This window comes from Papaver somniferum, unplaced genomic scaffold, assembly GCF_003573695.1.
Source record: "Papaver somniferum cultivar HN1 unplaced genomic scaffold, ASM357369v1 unplaced-scaffold_35, whole genome shotgun sequence".
In the NCBI taxonomy this organism is placed as follows: Eukaryota; Viridiplantae; Streptophyta; class Magnoliopsida; order Ranunculales; family Papaveraceae; genus Papaver; species Papaver somniferum.
Window position 1 is genome coordinate 2,517,468 of NW_020645971.1, and position 6,833 is coordinate 2,524,300.

Here is a 6,833-nt window from a genome sequence, read left to right on the forward strand (position 1 = left end):
TTTTAATGAGGAAACATATGCATGTCCAGCTCCGTTCTAAGTTTACTCACAATTGTACTCTTTTCCCTTCGATCAGGTTTTGTCCCTTTGGGGTTTCCTGACAAGGTTTTAACGAGGCAATTAGCTTAGACACAATGTCATCAGTGGGAGTGTTATAAACGTGTAATTATGTTCAGAATATCTAGGGTAAATCTCGTTTATTACTGGGATGCCCTTGTGTCTAGCCTATAAATAGAGGCTCCATATGTTTGTCTATTGGACTAATGAATAGAATTTGTCTTTCCTTCTTCTCCCTATTTTCTGTCTCCTTCTTCCTTTACAAGAGTATTTTGGATATAGTATTTATAAATATCTCGACTTTCTAAAAAAACTAACAAATAAAATCGGCTTGATTATTAAGTCGTTATTAAAAAAAATGTTCATTTATTTTGGTAATCAACAAGCTAAAAACTCAATACCATCTCTCATTCCAGAATAAAAGTAGCACTGGTGGAGTTTACGCTCTTTCTTATTGGTTGGTTACCATAACTACGCTCTCTCATTGGCTCGGACAAAAACCATTCGTGTTCGTCAGATGAAATTTGGTGAAATATGATGCGTTGATGGGGCAACCTGCGGTATAGATTGGGTAGGTGGTCGATACACACCCAACAGACGGCTCCCATTATTTGTTATGTCTGACCGCTTGATGACCAAAATCTTTGATTGGACGGCCTAAAATTATTACGTATAGTTACACCGAGTTTACATGATTATTTTAAAATCATGTCCGTCGAATTTTTCTAAAAAAATTAATGTAGTAGTTTCGAGTATTTTTGATAAATATCCAAAAAAATAAAAAAAAATACTATGTTAATTTCGAATATTTATGATAAAAATCCGAAAAATCGGATAAAATGCTTATCGGGTAAAAATATCATATTTATATTTTTTGGATCGTTTTTAAGGTAAGAAAATCTATGAATAATTATTAGTATCATATTGAAAAATCTAATATGTGATTACAAGGTAACAAATCCAATAAATATAGGGTAAAAGAATTAACAATATTAAAAATATATTTTTCTAAAATTATTTTAGAAATTATTTTTCTACATCACTCATTTTATATTTATCATCAAAGAAAAAAAAATCTGTGAACATAAAAACTCTAATATAACTAACTAAAATAGCAATATTCTAAATATATTTTCCTAAAATTGATCAAGAAAAAAATCACGGAATATTAAATCGCCAATGTACATAACAAAAAATAACTATATTCTATATAATAGTTTCCTAATTAATCCAGAGGCAAAGATAAAACAAAATGGAGAAGAAAAAATCTTTTTGATTTTAGTTCTAACGATAAAAAATTCTCTCTCCCTATGTAAAAACGCTTGAGTGCAATTCCAAGCCTCATTCTTTTTTTTTTTGATGTTTCTGGATGTTGCTTCTCTGCTATTTTGGTCTTTTGTTAGTGGATGCTTATGATTCAATATCATCGTTTTGCAGATATAATGAAAGCTTTAGTTGATTGGCATTGCTCCTCTCTTATGAAGACTGCTCGGGTAATTTTCATTTTCTTGGTTTGAATTTTTCATTCAAGTCAGCAATTGGTAATATTTTACTCTATGGCTGTTAATCGCTTTGAACTCTTCATTAATGATTTGGAATAATGAGGACAAATTGTTGTGATGATTTTTTTTTTATCAATATTTACATCGATGAAATTACTGTATGGTAACATATGGCGCTATTTCGAGTTTATTTTAGTTGAATAGGATTACAAATACATTTGGATGTTGATTATATGTTTTTTTTTGTTGCACGTGATGGTTTCATTTTACGATCCTTATTCTGGGTTACTTTTATTAATTTGATGCACACTGAAGATTCTAAGAAGACAGGTAGGTCTTCGTATTTTTTTGTTTTGATTTTTATTTTTTAATTACACTATTAGTGGATTGTAATTGTAAAATAGGATGGTCTTTCGTTCTTTTCATGTTACTTGCATTTTTGTATATGAGCAGGCACAACATTTACAACAATAAATTTGGTACTTTTTTCCTATTCTCTTGGACTGATCTTTGAATTTAGCATCACGTATTAGTCCAAGTTTATTCCAAATGTTTTATATATCAATATTTTTTGTTAAATAATCCGTAAACCTAGAATAATAAATAAAATAACTTTTAAGTTTTAGCTTTAGAATTTCGACCCATGTTTGTTTGATATCAGTATCATCAGTTGGTTGTAGTATTCTTTGATTTTTTTTCTTTTTATATCTATCATGTTGATCCCTTCTAGCTTGATTGCCTTTTCTGCAACCTTTTACAGTCATACATACATTCCGATGAACTTATTATTGGAAAGTACGAGAAATGAGAGCTGAAACGTGGTGCAGTAGAACACTTCTTTAAAATCATTTGTAAACTCACATAGTATAATGACGACTAATTTGTTTGAGGAAGAAATACACATACCTCAGCTAGATTACAGGGCTTAGCCGCTTAGGTTATGCGAGTTAAGAAAAAAAATATGCAATTTGAATCTACATGACCTTCGAAACCGATGTGAGTGCCCTTTAGTTAGATGAACTCTCTTTTGGAATAATCTAAACATTCAATCTTCCATCAACCTAAATCGGACACCTACGTGTAAACAAATACAACTTTAGTAGGCAACCTTATTTGCATACCTACATGCAACATGTAAACAAATATCACTCGAGTAAATGTATCATTGAGATCAGTTAAGATTGACATGTTCTCAATTCCTACTTATAGTTTTTCCTTTATACAAGTTACAACCATTATCCTTAGTGGGTATCAATTTGGAAATCAACTATATTGCGAAATTTGTGTTGGTCGTATTTTTTATTTTGGTTAACATTATTAATACATGTGATTATTTTTTTCGATCAAGCATCCTTTTACCATAACAGAAAATTCATATTATTGTCCAACCAGTTTTTTTTTTTTTTTTTTTTGTAATACATTGTCACATTAACTATAGGTTAAGAATGATATCATCACTATCCTAATCCATCTTAAATTTATATTTGTGTGTGATATATTCTTCCATTTAATTTTAAAGTGTGTTACTTTGGCATCCATTAGGAGTATGCAATCAGATAAATGGTAGTTATCCGCCTTTATGCACTATTTGTTTCCCATATAAGGATGTTTTTGCTTTTTTCAGGCTTTTAAATACTTAATGTAAAAAAATGGTGGATATGGGGATATTGGATATTTTCATTGATATATGAAATGAATGAACTTGCAGTTACCGAGTTGCTAGGGCATAGTTGGGACAAGGTATGTTTTAGCTCACTAACAATGTATTAAAAAAAGTTGTAACCTAAATATATCAACATAAGTTTTGAATTTCTTTTGTTTGTTTTGTTTCCGGTGTTACATAGAAACTGAGAATAGCTCTTTTGAAATCACGTTCATTGTACACGGGATCTTATTGTTACTGGCTTAGAGTAGAGGCTTTTTAACTAGCTGACTTTCTGTGATTTTAAGATATCTAATAATTGTTATTTTATTTGGTTTTTAGGTTTCAGAGACGAGTCTAATGAGCCGGAGGGAGTTGCTAACACCTCCACCAATCCCAGTTGATATTTAATTGGAAAACCTCGCATGGCGATTTTAGATGGAGAAAAGATTACTGGTAAGTGGAGTGCAAATAACAGAATTTTCCATCCAAGACTTCGAAGGATTCAGGCGAATTTATATATTTTATTTCTTCAAAGAAAGGTTCAAAATATTTCTCTGCTGCAAATATTATTATAGATTTGGGAAGTTCTATAAAAAAACCCTCATTCTGACCTACTTTATAATCGTTCACTACATCTTTATTTAATTGTTTCTCATAAGTAACCTCTATCTTTGTTTGGGCATAAACGTTTCAGTGAGATCTATTTTCTCGATTAATACATAATATATTTACACATAAATTTTGGTTTCAATGTTTTAAGATAAACAGATCAAATTTCGGTCTTCTCTAATTCCTGAACATTTGAGTTCATTAATAAAGGAACACTTTTCTATTTTCCTTACATTTTCTTAACCAGTCGTAGAACATATGCTTCAATTTTTAATCACAACTAATCATGTTAATATATAATCTTTACAGTCATTTTTTATTTTTAAAAGAAGATGGCTTACTACACCACCTGTGAGATACCAAATTATTTTTATAAAGGGTATTTATAGCTGAGGACCACGTTTAAAGTTGCGCTTATCTTTATTCCCACTTGCGGTCCACGAAACCATGACTTATGATTGGTCTAAAAACTATTTATATTTAGTGTCCGTTAATTTTTTTTATAAAATGGGCTCTATCTCTGGTTCCAAGTTGAAAGGAAGCGCTTACCCTCCTTTTGGGTGGTTAATGAAACTCTTAGTCCTAATTGGTTGAGATTTTATTTCTTATTCTTACACCACGTTTCCAAAGTTTTTTAAAATCTCGGACCGTTAAATTTTTGAGTTCGTCACTTAGATCGTCCATGTTCATTCTATATAATTAAAAAATATTAATTTGAACCGATAAAATTCCATATTTCAAAAAAAAAAAAATCTATTAAAGCCGACCAAATTATAATAAAACTGATGAAAAAACCTTATATTGGATTACCAAAGTGTATCAAATTTTGCTACCCAGTAAAAATAATCATACTAATAAAGAAAGATATATTGGAGTTTTTAGATGGTTTCGTGACGGTATCGGGCACACCAAATCAAAAATTCCCACCGGACCCGGTGCGTGGTGCTGGTTGTATTTCCTTGATTACATGTATGATTGAAGAAAGATATATCAATGCGTTTCCTTGATTACATCTTTGTTGACGGGAAGCACTTTATATGTTTTGCATTATTTAGAGTTAACTATATGTTTTATGTCAATATTGTGCGTTTTTTAGTATCTCTAATGTCATATATCAATACGACTATATACTGGGTGTAGTTTTTTATTTAGTGACAAGAAGTTGGAGCCTGGAAGAGTAGTTGAGTTGGTCGCTTGATTTTTAAAGAAAGTATATGATTTCTGAAGAAAGATATATCGGTGCTTCTCCTTGATAAGAAGCACTTCATATGCTTTGTATGACTTAGAGTTAGTAAACTATTTAATATTAACATATATATTTTTTTTTAAATATCTCTAATGTAGTCATGTGTTTTTTCATTTGACTATAAGGAGTTGGAGTCTGGAGGAGCAGTTTAGTTGGTTGTTTGATTCTTACACAAGTATATGATTTCTGAAGAAAGATGAACTTGGTTAAAGCGAAAGCTTCCCAACACATATTTTGAGAAATATATAGGCGAGATAAAATCGACTCGAAATAGCAAATTTGTATAATCCAAGTCTATATAACAAAACGACTTTTGTCTCAAGATAGGAGATAAATAGATTTTTGAGTGATAGATAAGTTCAAATCTCCACATACCTTTTAGTCGATGAAGATCCACCGGTTCCTTGAGTAGTCCTTCGTCTTGTATGATGATTGCCATGGAGTTCTTGAGCTCAACTACACTTTCTATCCTAGTCCGAGACCTTAGCTATAATAGACTAGAAATCAAGACTTATAGTTTTGATCACTAACATTGACAAACATGCTTGAGATAGCAACGCATGCGAGTTCGACCGAGCAATGCTCTAACAATATCCCCCTTTGTCAATTTTAGTGACAAAACTATCAATACATATGGAATACAAAAAATAAATAAATTAACTTTTGTAGCTCCTATTCCATACGCCTAATCTTCAACATTACTCGAAATCTTCGTCACTTCCAAGTACTCCCATGATCCCAAAGGTTGTAAATTCAACATCATCATTGTTGAAAATCCGTAGCTATAACAACGAGAAAACAAGAGTTTTCAATCATTGTTATACAGTGTCATAGTATCATTACACAGCGTCAAAGTTCAATTGTATCACAACTTCAACAACAATAATATGGTGATATGTATCACTCCCCCTTAGTCAATACTCCATATCACATGGAAACCACTCCCCCTTGCATAATGATCCGAAAACCATATGTATTTGTAGTGTGAACTACATATTAATTCTCCCCCTTTTTGTCAATAAAATTGGCAAAGGTACAAGAACGGGATCCTAATGAAATTTCCGAAAGAGACATTTCTTGACCAAAAGAAAGCAAAAATATATCATCTTATTTAGATGCAATCATAAAGCCGAAGCTAAATGCATTCATCAAGGAGTTTGTAAAGATAGAAGATAAGCCCTATAATATTCCATAGCCGCACTCCCCACAAAGATTTGGCAATTAAGCCACAAGTTATATTAAGAACTCTCCCCCATAAAATGTCATTCCCGAAAGAATAACAAAAGCGACCTTAATTTCAAAAGAAAAGAAAGATTTCTTTGGACATAAAAAATCACATACAAGTATGAATTTGAATCCAAAATATTCAATTAAACTAACCACAAGAGAACACATGATTAATTTAATCGAAAAAATGCTCAAACATAAGTGAACTTATGGAGACTTAAAATATACAATTAGATTAATCACAAGAGAACGCATAATTAATCTAATCGAAATACACAACCAAACTAATCACAAAAGTAATCAATTTAATTGGTCATGCTCGACATAAGAACACTATGGAACAACAACTAAATAACCAAACAAGATGATTAATTTAGTTGAATATGCTCGACATAAAGTACCTCACGGAACAACAACATAGCTAATCATAAAAATAATAAACTTGGTTGTTTAATGCTCAACATAAGACACTTTACGGAGCCTCACAGTAATACATAAAATATGGATCAGGGAAGATCAATACTGCGGAATACATAAGGATTCATTC

At 31.2% G+C, this 6,833-nt stretch overlaps 1 long non-coding RNA gene across 3 annotated transcripts; it reads left to right on the forward strand.

The window, feature by feature from the left end:
- Window positions 1–1,292: 1,292 nt before the first annotated feature.
- On the forward strand, window positions 1,293–3,878 carry LOC113342169. Of its 3 annotated transcripts, none has more exons than XR_003356470.1 (4): window positions 1,293–1,369; window positions 1,495–1,550; window positions 3,184–3,299; window positions 3,544–3,878. It is a non-coding gene; the product is annotated as an uncharacterized LOC113342169 (long non-coding RNA). The 3 variants fall into 3 exon arrangements; XR_003356471.1 differs by adding an exon at window positions 1,875–1,889 and having other exon boundaries at window positions 1,301–1,550; XR_003356469.1 differs by having other exon boundaries at window positions 1,301–1,550.
- The last annotated feature ends 2,955 nt before the right edge of the window (window positions 3,879–6,833 follow it).